Source organism: Mus caroli, unplaced genomic scaffold (assembly GCF_978045245.1).
Source record: "Mus caroli unplaced genomic scaffold, Mus_caroli_1 scaffold_4, whole genome shotgun sequence".
NCBI lineage: Eukaryota > Metazoa > Chordata > Mammalia > Rodentia > Muridae > Mus > Mus caroli.
The window spans coordinates 55,640,858-55,651,647 of NW_028227259.1; the positions used below are offsets into that span (position 1 = coordinate 55,640,858).

Below are 10,790 nucleotides of genomic sequence, written 5' to 3' on the forward strand. Positions count from 1 at the left end.
CTTGTCTCGGGATTGCGCTGCAGTGATCTGTGGAGCAGCCTCTTTCTTGGGGTGGGGTGGGGGTGGGGGTGTGCATGCTTCCCCAGTGACTCCCGAAGCCTAAGCAAGTGCCTTCATCTCATTGGGTATCAGTCTGTCCACCTGTCAAGTAGGAATGGCCTATCAATATATACAACCCATAAGGCTATTGTGAAGATGACATGAGGGTAAAGCGCTTACCTTATGTGGCATATAGTTGGCCAATAAAGATTTGGTATGAATATTATAACTCATCTTGTCCTGGGAGATGTTGTAGCCAGAACCTGCTTCCCCAAACCTCCCACAAGTCGGGCTTTGCTACATGTCTTCAGTACGTCCATGAAACAGATAAGTAATAGTAAAAATGGGAAGAGGTTGATTCAGTGTGGCCACACTAGAGAGGGGAATAAAGAGGTTCAGGACGCCCTAAGTGCGTTTTTGGGATCACAACTTGAGGTTGAGATTTAGACGAAGAAGGGTCAGAACAGAAGTACACACAGCTCAGTATTACAGGTCAGTGTGGTCTTAGCCCCATCATCATTGGTTCCGTTCCAGTTTCTAATGCAAGGTTGTCTGTCCCATTGTCAGAACTTGATGACCTCTGTTTCCAGGAGACAAGCTCCCCTGCTGCCTATCATCAGGCACCTAACTTGCTTTTTCTCCCAGCATGCAATTCAATTTCAGTTTCCTGAGGTGTCTTGTTCTTCCCTCCCTCCCTCCCTATTTCTCTCCCTCCCTCTTTCCTTCCCTTTCTTCTTTCTCCTCCCCAACACCCCCACCCTCCTCACTCTCCCTCTTTCTCTTGAGACAGGGACTCTCTACATAGTCCCGGCTGCCCTGGAACTTAATACATAGACCAGGCTGGCCCGAACTCACAGAAATCCACTTGTTACTGCTTCTCAAGACCTGGGATCAAAGGTGTGCACTACCACATCTGGCTAAATTTTAATCTATACTTTTGTTTTATGTGTATGGGTGTTTTGCCTGCTTGTAGGCCTGTGCACCGTGTGTGTACAGTACCTGAGGTCAGAAGAGGGCATCCAACTCTTCTGGGATTGGAGTTACAGGCAGTTTTGAGTTGTCATGTGGGTGCTGGGAATTGAACTTAGGTCCTCTGGAAGGGTAACAGATATTCCTAACCATTGAACCATCTCTTCAGCACCATGGGGCCTTTCTCTTAATTATCTGATATTCAAAGGGAGGTCATGGTATCTGTTCTAATATCTACACTACTGCTCATACCTCTTTACCTGTCATTATAGCTGCCTAACACATCCCAAATTAGGGGCTTAAAATAGCAATGACCATTTCTTATCTTCCAGAGTTCTGGGAGTGCGCTCTACTCAGCAAAATGGTGGCATCACAAAACCTTGCAGCTAGATGGTGGCTGGGGTTAGAGTTCATTCAAGATCTTTTTTCTTTTCTTTCTTTTTTTTTTGGTCACATGGCTTGTAGTTAACATACATGTAGCCTGAACTGATTCACCAGAAGACACTTAGGGATCATTAGGGATCAACAGAAAATGTTCCAAGAAACCCACGAGGTTGTGCCATCTTTTATGACCTAGCTTCAGAAATCATATTACTAGTTGGACCTGGTGACATGACACATATCTGTAATCCCAGCACTCTGGATGTGGAGGTAGGAGAATAATGAATTCAAGGCTATCCTGAGCAACAGCAACATAGGATCTCTCTCTCTCTCTCTCTCTCTCTCTCTCTCTCTCTCTCTCTCTCTCTCTCTCTCTCTCTCTCTCTCTCACACACACACACACACACACACACACGAAATTACCAACACCAGAGAAACTCCAAAGCTGCTTCTGCAATGACAACAGTGCTCTTCCATTGTGGGAAATAGGATCTATCTTTAGACAGACACAGTTACATTTTGAAACCACCAAAGTGCACCCTATGGTCACAAATCATTTACCTTCTTCCCTTGTGTCTTTTCAAGACCTCCATCCCTCTTTTGCTACAGCACAAGACCTAGTTAATCATCCAAGATCTGGTCTCCTACATTAACTTTAAGTATGCATGAAGATTCTGGCCCGTGACTCTCAGGTCTGCATGCCTTGAGTGTCATTTCTCTCGGTGGAAAGTCCAAGAAGATAAGGACATAAGTCACAAGCCCTATACATGCCCAGCATTCACTAGCAAGATGACCTATTGTAGACCCTCACATTCAGGGGTGAAGGGGAAGACTCTCCTTTACAGATCCAGTTTATGGAGCAGGGTCCCGTTCTTGTGCTGGGAATGCTGCATAGCTAGATGTGCCTTAGTACACATATAGCTCTGATTTTCCATAATTACATAGCTATATACATATACATACGAATGTACATATACACACAAAACAAAACACTTCAACTTGGAGCACTTGAAACCACAGAAACTGATAGTCTCTCAGTTCTGGAAACTGAAGGTCTGGCATGAAGATTTCAAAAGAGCCATGTTCTTTGTTGAGGTTTGAATAAAAATGGCCTCCATAGGTGTACAGGGAGTGACATTATTAGGAGGTATGGACTTGGGAGTAGGTGTGGCCTTGCTGGAGGGAGTGTGTCATTTAGGGACAGGCTTTGAGGTTCAAGCTAGGCCTAATGGTTCACTGTTTCTTCCTCCTGCCCATGGATCCAAATGTAGAATTCTCAGCTCCTTCTCCAGCACTATGTCTGACTGAATGCTGCCATTCTTCCCGCCATGATGATAATGAACCAAACCTCAGAACTGTAAACCAATGAAATGCTTTTCCTTTATAAGAGTTGCCATGGTCATTATGTCTCTTCAGAGCAATAAGATAGAAAACTCTCAGCTCCGTTTCCAGTACCGTGTCTGCCTGCCACAAATGCTTCTCACCATGATGATAATAAACTAAACCTCAAAACTGTAAGCAAGCCCCAATTAAATGCTTTCCTTTATAAGAGTTGCTGTGGTCATAGTGACTCTTGACAGCTGTAGAAACCCTAAAACATTCCATCTAGAACCTATGGGGCAATCCTTTCTTTGGCATTCCTTTGTTGGAAAATGTATTGCACCCCTCCTCCAAACTCACAAGGCATTCTGCCTGTGTGTCTTCATGGTGTCTCTGTCTGTATCTGCTGTTCCCATTTCCAGATTTCCCCTTGTTATAATGACACAGGCCACCCAAAGGAACTCATTCCACTCAATTTTCTTGGTGACACTTTTTTTTTTTTTTTCGAGACAGGGTTTCTCTGTATAGCCCTGGCTTTCCTGGAACTCACTTTGTAGACCAGGCTGGCCTCGAACTCAGAAATCCACCTGCCTCTGCCTCCCAAGTGCTGGGATTAAAGGTGTGCGCCACCACCGCCTGGTTTGGTGACACTTTTAAATCAACATACATGGCGAGGCTGGAGATTAGGATCTTGTGATAGTTTGAGTGTGACTATTTCTCATAAGTCTGGAAAATGTTTTGGTTTTGTTTTCAGTTATCTTGAAAACTACTACACTCTCTGTGTAGCCTGTCCTGGAGCTCATTATGTAGACCAGGCTGGCCTCGAACTCACAGAGATACACCTGCTTCTGCCGCCAAGAATTTTAAGCATTTTAATACTTGGTCTCAAACTGGTGGCCATTTGGAGAGAATTAGAAGGTATGACCTTGCTGGGGGAAGAATGTCACTGAGGATGGGTGGGCTTTGAGGTTTCAGAAGACTCATGTTGGTTTCAGTTAGCTCCCTCTGCCTCCTGTTTGTGGTTTGAGATATAAGCCTTCACTTCTCAGGGGTTGCTCCAGCTGCCTGACACCTGCTGCCTCTCTACTCTACCATCATGGACTTTAATCTGCTGGAACCAGAAATTTCAAATAAATTATTTTTTCTATAAATTTTCTTGGCCATATTGTTTATCACAGAAAAAGAAAAATAATTTAATACAGACTTCAACATATCTTCTCCTCCTTCTTCTCCTCCTCCTCTTCTTCCCCTCTTTCCTTCTTCTTCTTCTTCTTCTTCTTCTTCTTCTTCTTCTTCTTCTTCTTCTTCTTCTTCTTCTTCTTCTTCTTCTTCTTCTCCTCCCTCTTCCTCCTCCTCCTCTTCCTCCTCCTTCTTCTTCTGAAACAGTTTGACCTATAACATCTGGGCTCAGTGAGATGGTTCTCACCCAGATCTCTGAAGCAGCTATTGTCAAATGCAATTGAGCTGAGGCCATCTTTTCTTTACTCATATGAGGTGCTTTATCAGCTAGAATATATCTTGTGCTCTCTTCACATGGCTGGGAATCTCAGAGCGTCACTGTCAAAGAGAAGAAAATCAGACTCCTTCTCTCGAGGACAGACTTATCAATGAATTTGTAGATCCATTTTAAAATCACTCCCTTTGTTCCCTAGTCATTCTTACTGTTATTAGCAAAGCCATTTTGTAAAACTCTGGTTATGATATTCTCTTAGTTACAATTCTTTGTATGTGTGTTATGTACATGCATGTGTGCATATGCATATAAAAAAACCCTGAGGTTGACACGAGGTGTCTTCCTCAATTGCTTTCCATCTTATTTATTGAGGTGAAGTCTATCTGAAAGCAGAGGTGCCCCATATAGCCAGGCTAGATAGCCAACTTCCTCTTGGAATTCCTTTTCTCTGTGCAGATCACAGGCACCTGCCACACCTGCCTGGCTTTTTACACTGGTTCGGAGGATCTGAACTTTGGTCCTTATATTTGCACAGCAAGAACTTTATCCACTCTGTCATCTCATGCCACTACGATTCTTTAATAGCATCTCACTGCTGGTGAGAGAGAAACCAGACTTTGGTTGTTGCTCTTGCTTCACTGAATAGATCAGGGTGGCTTTGAACTCACAGAAGCCCACTTGCCTCTGCCTCTGCCTCCAAAGTGCTAGGATTAAAGAAGTGTGCCACCACATTTGGATAGATGCCAAACTGTTGAATGTGACCTCTGAGGCTTCCCTGTCTGCTGTCCCGTCTACCCTTAGACCGTGCAGAGTCCAGGGTTGTCAGTGTGACATCTCCTTGGAAGTCGTGGATCATGAGTTCCCTTTGAGGAACTTTCCAGAGCAATACAATGAAATCAAAGCAGGCTTGTGCAGACACCTAGAAGAGAACAACTCCCACTCAGGACCCTTGGCTAGAAAGACAACTCAAGTTGCTGCATCAGAACTGACTTGTGACTTGTGCTTGCCAAAAGCATGGGTGTATGGTTAGCCACAGAGGTCTTTCACCACCAACTCCTCCAGTGATATTGGGGCAGAGGAGATCTGGTCCAAGAGTCCATTCTGAAATTCCTACAGTGGCTTTTTGGATCCATTGACTGAGTGACTCCACGTTCACCTGCCCTGGTTTCCAGATTTTGTGTGTATGTGTGTGTGTGTGTGTATATGGTGGTGGTTGGTGGGGGGGAGAGAGAACATACTCTCAGCAGTGCTTTTGTGGGATTGGACTACTAACACACATCCATATCGCTCCACAGATGAACAAACTGAATTTCTAGCATTTATCATCAGCCTTCTGGGGGTGGGGTTGATGGGAGCCAGTCTGCTTCAGTGTGTCTAATGGGCAGCTGCAGATTTCTGAGCCCATGGTGGCTGAGGGACTCCAGGGGTGAAACTGGAGAGAGGCAAAGGGAGGCTACTGGGATGGAAGGTCCAAGGAAGAAGTTCATCTCAGAACCTTGAAACAATTTCCTTTGGTTCTGAGCCCTTGGTTCTCTGCCTCACCGTAATCTCAGCCTGGGACACTCATGAGGAGTTGCCATGATAGGGACGGAGATCTTTACTCATGGATAGCCTTGCTATAGAGGGGAGGATAGCCTTGAGTTAAGGTTAAGATCTACTCTAGTTGCCTCTAGTTGGACAGGTCCTTTGAACAGAGAATCAGGCTCCTGATGTGACCAAAAGGCAGCCAAACTTTCACATCTCTTAGATGCCCCATTGTCAGTTTTAGATGCCCCATTGTCATTTTTAGATGTCCCATTGTCAGTCTTAGATGCCCCATTGTCAGTCCGCTTCCACACCACCACAGGGCATGGCCTCCTGGGGAGGTGGAGCAGGGAGTTTGACTGGCTTACCTGCTGCCCAAGGTGAGTGCTGGGCTGTAGGAAAACATCAAGACACAACTCTGGGGGGTGGGAAAGCGCAGTCTGAGATGTGGGAAAGCTGGAGCTGGTTTGGAGGTCCCCAGGCCTGCAAGGAGGCCGGGGCTGTGGAGTTCGCAGACTCTTGGACATCCAGGCATGACTGGGAGTCACGGAAGAGCAGAGAACTAAGTTGGGGTCCTAGGACTGGGGACAGCCTCTAGCTCAGGGAGGAGAGCCCTGGCTTGTCCCAGCAGTGATTGTCCTTAGCTTGGCAGAGGCAGGCTTGGTGGCAGTTGTGGCTGGGAGCACAGAGAGGCCTCTATGGGAGAATTAAGCTTCAGTTCTGTAGTTGAACGCCTTCTCCATGGCTCCCCATGGTGGCCCTTTGGTGAAAGAGACAGTCCATGGTTCTAAACAGTTTATTGGTTGTTCATGGCAGAAAATGGATGGATAAAGTACCATGCCCATTTCTCAGGGTAGCTCTGAGATTAAATACCTTTTACAGAGAGGAATGTCTGGGAAGGGAAGCTTACTGGCTAAGCCCTTTGGGCCTCTAGGTACCTCATTAGCATGGAGAACTCTGTTTTGAGCCTATGTGACCATGGACATGTTTCTTATATGTGGAAAGCATGGCGTGTATTCCAAGTCAGGAGCCTGGCAGGGATCTGGGAGTCACTTAAGCCTCAGGTGTGTGCCCACAGAGTCTCTGGGTCTCACTCAACTTTCTCTGTCTTACCAAACTTCCTGGTGTGGTTTTATGTCCCACACCCCATGACTCCAAGGACAGGGCAAAGAGATCCCTAGGGTGACAAAGGTTTTCATTTACTCAACAGAAGAATGAGTGTCAATAGGACTGTCCAGGAGTAGAAGTCTGCACCCAGTCCCAAGCACACCAGACTGGCTGATAGGCAGGTGTCCTCTAGCTCAGCCTCTGCTAATTCGGAGGTTCCCCAGTTCAGCCATTGGTAATCCCTGTCCGAACATTACTATGAGGTGTAACTTCATGGCTTGATCAACCGTGGGTTGCTGATGACATAGAGAACTCTAGACAACAATGGGTAAGATCTCAAGAGTTCTGAGATGGAATGAGATGTCATTCACAGAGGAGAGACACAGGTGGACAGCTCTGCTTGAGCCCATCACATCCAGTGTGAGTGAAGTGACAGGTAAGGATCTAATTTGGAATGAGACAGAGGGGACAGCAGTTGCACTTGCAAGCACACTAAACGCTATTGCATTTTCAGTGTGAGTTATGCAAGGAGCACAGTATGGGAGAGAGGTGGAACTAGAGGACAGGGAGAGGTCTCAGACTCGCCTTGTATCTGTCCTGGCCAATGTCTCGGAACTCCTTTCAAATCAGTGGGGTAATGTGGCGAGGCAAGACCACATCAGGTCGTTCCCAGTTTGCTACTTGGGATTAATGTATCGTGAAAGGAATAAAGGATGTGAATGAGGCCAATTATAAAGTCAGCAGTGTTAGGAGCACCAGCCAGCAGGCTCTTCCACCCTGGGGACTTGCCATGGGTCCTGTGGTTTCTCCTTCTTTCTTCACCTCTCATCCCAGTTCTATTGCAACCAGCTTGCCCCAGAAAGAAAGCATCTCATGGAGTGGTGCCTCTGGATGAAGAGATGGACATATGCTCTGAACTGTATTCTGGACTGCCGCTGACCATCAGAGAGAGGGAGAGAGGGTAGGCAAGTTATTTTAGCCTTTTGTGTCTCAGTTTCTGCAGCTGTGAAATGGAAGCTGAACACCTGTCAAGAAGATGGAAGGTTCAATGGGACTTCTACCTGAGATGTGTTTGGCAGGCAGCGCATTCACATTCCATTGACAACAGTCACTTCCGAGTTTACTTAATGTGTCTGGGTTTTGTTTTTCAAATGATGGTTGTTCATTTCCATAATCTTAATAGGAATGGAGGAAGTGATTATAGCACAAGTGTTTTGAGGAAGTTTTCCTTCCGCAAAACTTAGTGATAATGATACTAGATCTTTCCTATGCGTGGTGTCTTACACAGTCTGCCTCACGGGATCTAGAATCACCTTGGAGACACTCTGGTGTGTCTGAGAGGGATTATCTAGTTAGGTTAATTGAGCTGGGAAGAATCACCTTAACTTTGAGTGGCAATGCTTCCTGGGTTGGGGCCCCAAGCATAAGAGGAAGCGGCTCTCCAGTCTCTCAGCATCTGACTGCAGATCCCCATGACCTGCAACCACCTTCTGCTTCTGCTACCAACCCCTCCCTGCCCTGATGGACTGTGTCCCCTTTAATTGTAAGTGGAACCCAACCCTTCCTTTCTTAGGTTGCTTTTGGTCAGGTATTTTGTCACAGTGGTGAGTAAAGTGACCAATGGATAGGGCATTTCTCACATCACAGCCCCGGTTCGGAACTTTGCACGCACAACGTACTGTTCCTCATCAGCAGGGTCCACTGTGATCTGATTTTACACAAGAGGAGAAACCCCAATAGCACCACTCAGAGAGCAGGCTCTGCTATACCAGGAGCGGTGGCTCACTCAAGAACTTACCATAAAAGTGATCAAATCTCTCCTGCCTCAGACAGGGCAGCTACAGTGAATCCAGGTACTGTTCCACCAAAGTCCGGCTTGGGGCAGCTGTGAATTTATTGAGCTGATTTATAGAGCGTGTGTGACTCTCAATACAGCAGCACCACTGAGAAGTCGCACCCCAGCATGGATGACAGTCTCCCCATAGCTACATTAACTTCCCTTTCAGTTTACCTTCTACTGGTTATGAACTCTAGCACTTCCCTAGACTATGAAGTCCAGCCAACAAGGGCACAATCGGAAGGTTAGCTGGGAATCCAGAGGGGAGCAGCTGGAATAGTGTGTAAAGGTCCAGTGACCTTCTCCACCCTGTCCTTCTGCAAGCAGATGGGAGCAGTCAACAGGCCCAATCTGGAGCACATCACTCAGGGAGTCTTAGCTGCTCTCCTGAAGATGACAGTTGTTAATGCTTATAGGATAGCACTTGGCAAGAGTGATGCATGACTCTCCAATCCAGCACTTGGGAAGTGGAAGTAAGATGATCATGACTTCAAGGTCAACCTTGACTACTTAGGGAGCTTGAGATAGTCTGGGCTCAAAGAAACAATAAAACAAAGCAAAAATAGAAAAGCAGGTTCAACTTCCTAGCCCGGGATGGGTGTTTATTTGTTGGAGAACATCTATGTCCCTCTCCTTATTGAAAAAAAAAAGTTATGTAGGTGAGTGTTTTAAATTTCTTTTTAAATACTTATTATTTATTGTATGAATAAGGATGGGGCACACATTGGATCCCCAAGAAACGGAGTCACAGGCAGCTGTGAGCTGCCATGTGTGAGCTAGGAATCAAACTTCCCCAGTCAGTGCTCTTAATTGATGTGCTACCACTCCAGGCCCCTGAGATGAAATCCTTATACAATAAACTACTACAAAGTGAAAATTCAACAGCATTCATTGTATTCACAATGTTGTACAGCTACCAGCTTTGCCTTGCTTACATTTCCTTTACTCATTAAGGAGTGTCTTCCTATAAAATTCCACTTTAGACCCTGGGACCCACAAATCTATATTCTGTCTCTAGATTGATCAATTTAGGACATTGCATATAATGGATCACACATACAATTACATTACCTATTACAGTTTCTTCCTATTAAAATCCACCCAGACTGGGACTTACAGATCTGTTTTGTATCTCTAGACAGATCTGTTCAGGACATTGCATATAATGGAATCACATATGTGATTTCTTTAAGAGACAGGATCTTACTCTGTAGCTAAGCCTGGCTTAGAACTCATTATGCAGTCCAATATGGCCTCAGATTCATAGTAATCCTCCCATTTTAGCTTCCTGAATGCTAGGATTACAGGTGAGAGCCACCATGCTTAGCTCAATGTGTTCATTTTGTGTTTGTTGTTTCTGGTTTCTGTTTTTTTGTTTTGTCTCGCTAGTGTAGTGTTTTTCAGGTTTCTCCGCATCATGGCATGCACTAGCATCTTCATGATGAAAGAGATCCTTGATTGTGTATGCAAAGCACAGCCTATTTATCCGTTCATCAGTTGATGGATATTTGGGTCAGTTCCACCTCCTGTGTGTCACAGAGATGAGCATGCATGTACATACACCTGTTTTCATTTCTGTTCTGAATTCTTTGTAGCTCCCACCTAGGAAGAGGACTGTGGCGCCGTGCATCGACTCTTCATCAAATATTTTAGAGGAATCACTGAACTGTTTTTCTCAGAAGTCGAGTCACCTTACAGTCCCACCAGTAAAATTTCTCAACATGCTCAACAACATGTTTCATTTATCTTTGTGATGCTAGGGACTGGCCCCACAGCCGTGTGCTGGTTAGGCAAGTACCCAGCCACTGAGCCACATCCTGAGTCCCAATACTTGTTCTTTCTGCTTCTTCTCCTTCTGCTTCTTCTGCTTCTTCTTCTGCATCTTCTGCTTCTGCTCCTCCTGCTCTTCTTCCTCTCCCACCTCTTCCCTCTCCTCCTCCCCCTCCTTCTTTTTCTTCTTCTTCATGATCCAAATGGGTTCAAGAAGTGGTATCTCATTGTGGTTAACTAATGATGTTGACTTCTCCTGAATGTCCCTTTGTATATTTTCTTTGGAGAAACATCTACTCAAGTAGACATTTTTTAATTGACTTGTGTCTTCATCAGTTTTGTTGCTACAACAAAAAGCACAGACTGAGTAATTTATAAGCACATAAGGTT

At 45.4% G+C, this 10,790-nt stretch overlaps 1 long non-coding RNA gene across 3 annotated transcripts; it reads left to right on the forward strand.

The window, feature by feature from the left end:
* Window positions 1-7,164: 7,164 nt before the first annotated feature.
* LOC110295519 (uncharacterized) lies at window positions 7,165-10,351 on the forward strand. 3 transcript variants are annotated; one of them, XR_015046834.1, is made up of 4 exons: window positions 7,165-7,229; window positions 7,628-7,754; window positions 8,486-8,646; window positions 10,226-10,351. It is a non-coding gene; the product is annotated as an uncharacterized LOC110295519 (long non-coding RNA). The 3 variants fall into 3 exon arrangements; XR_002378088.2 differs by lacking the exon at window positions 8,486-8,646; XR_002378089.1 differs by lacking the exon at window positions 8,486-8,646 and having other exon boundaries at window positions 7,167-7,229; window positions 7,643-7,754.
* Window positions 10,352-10,790: the final 439 nt, after the last annotated feature.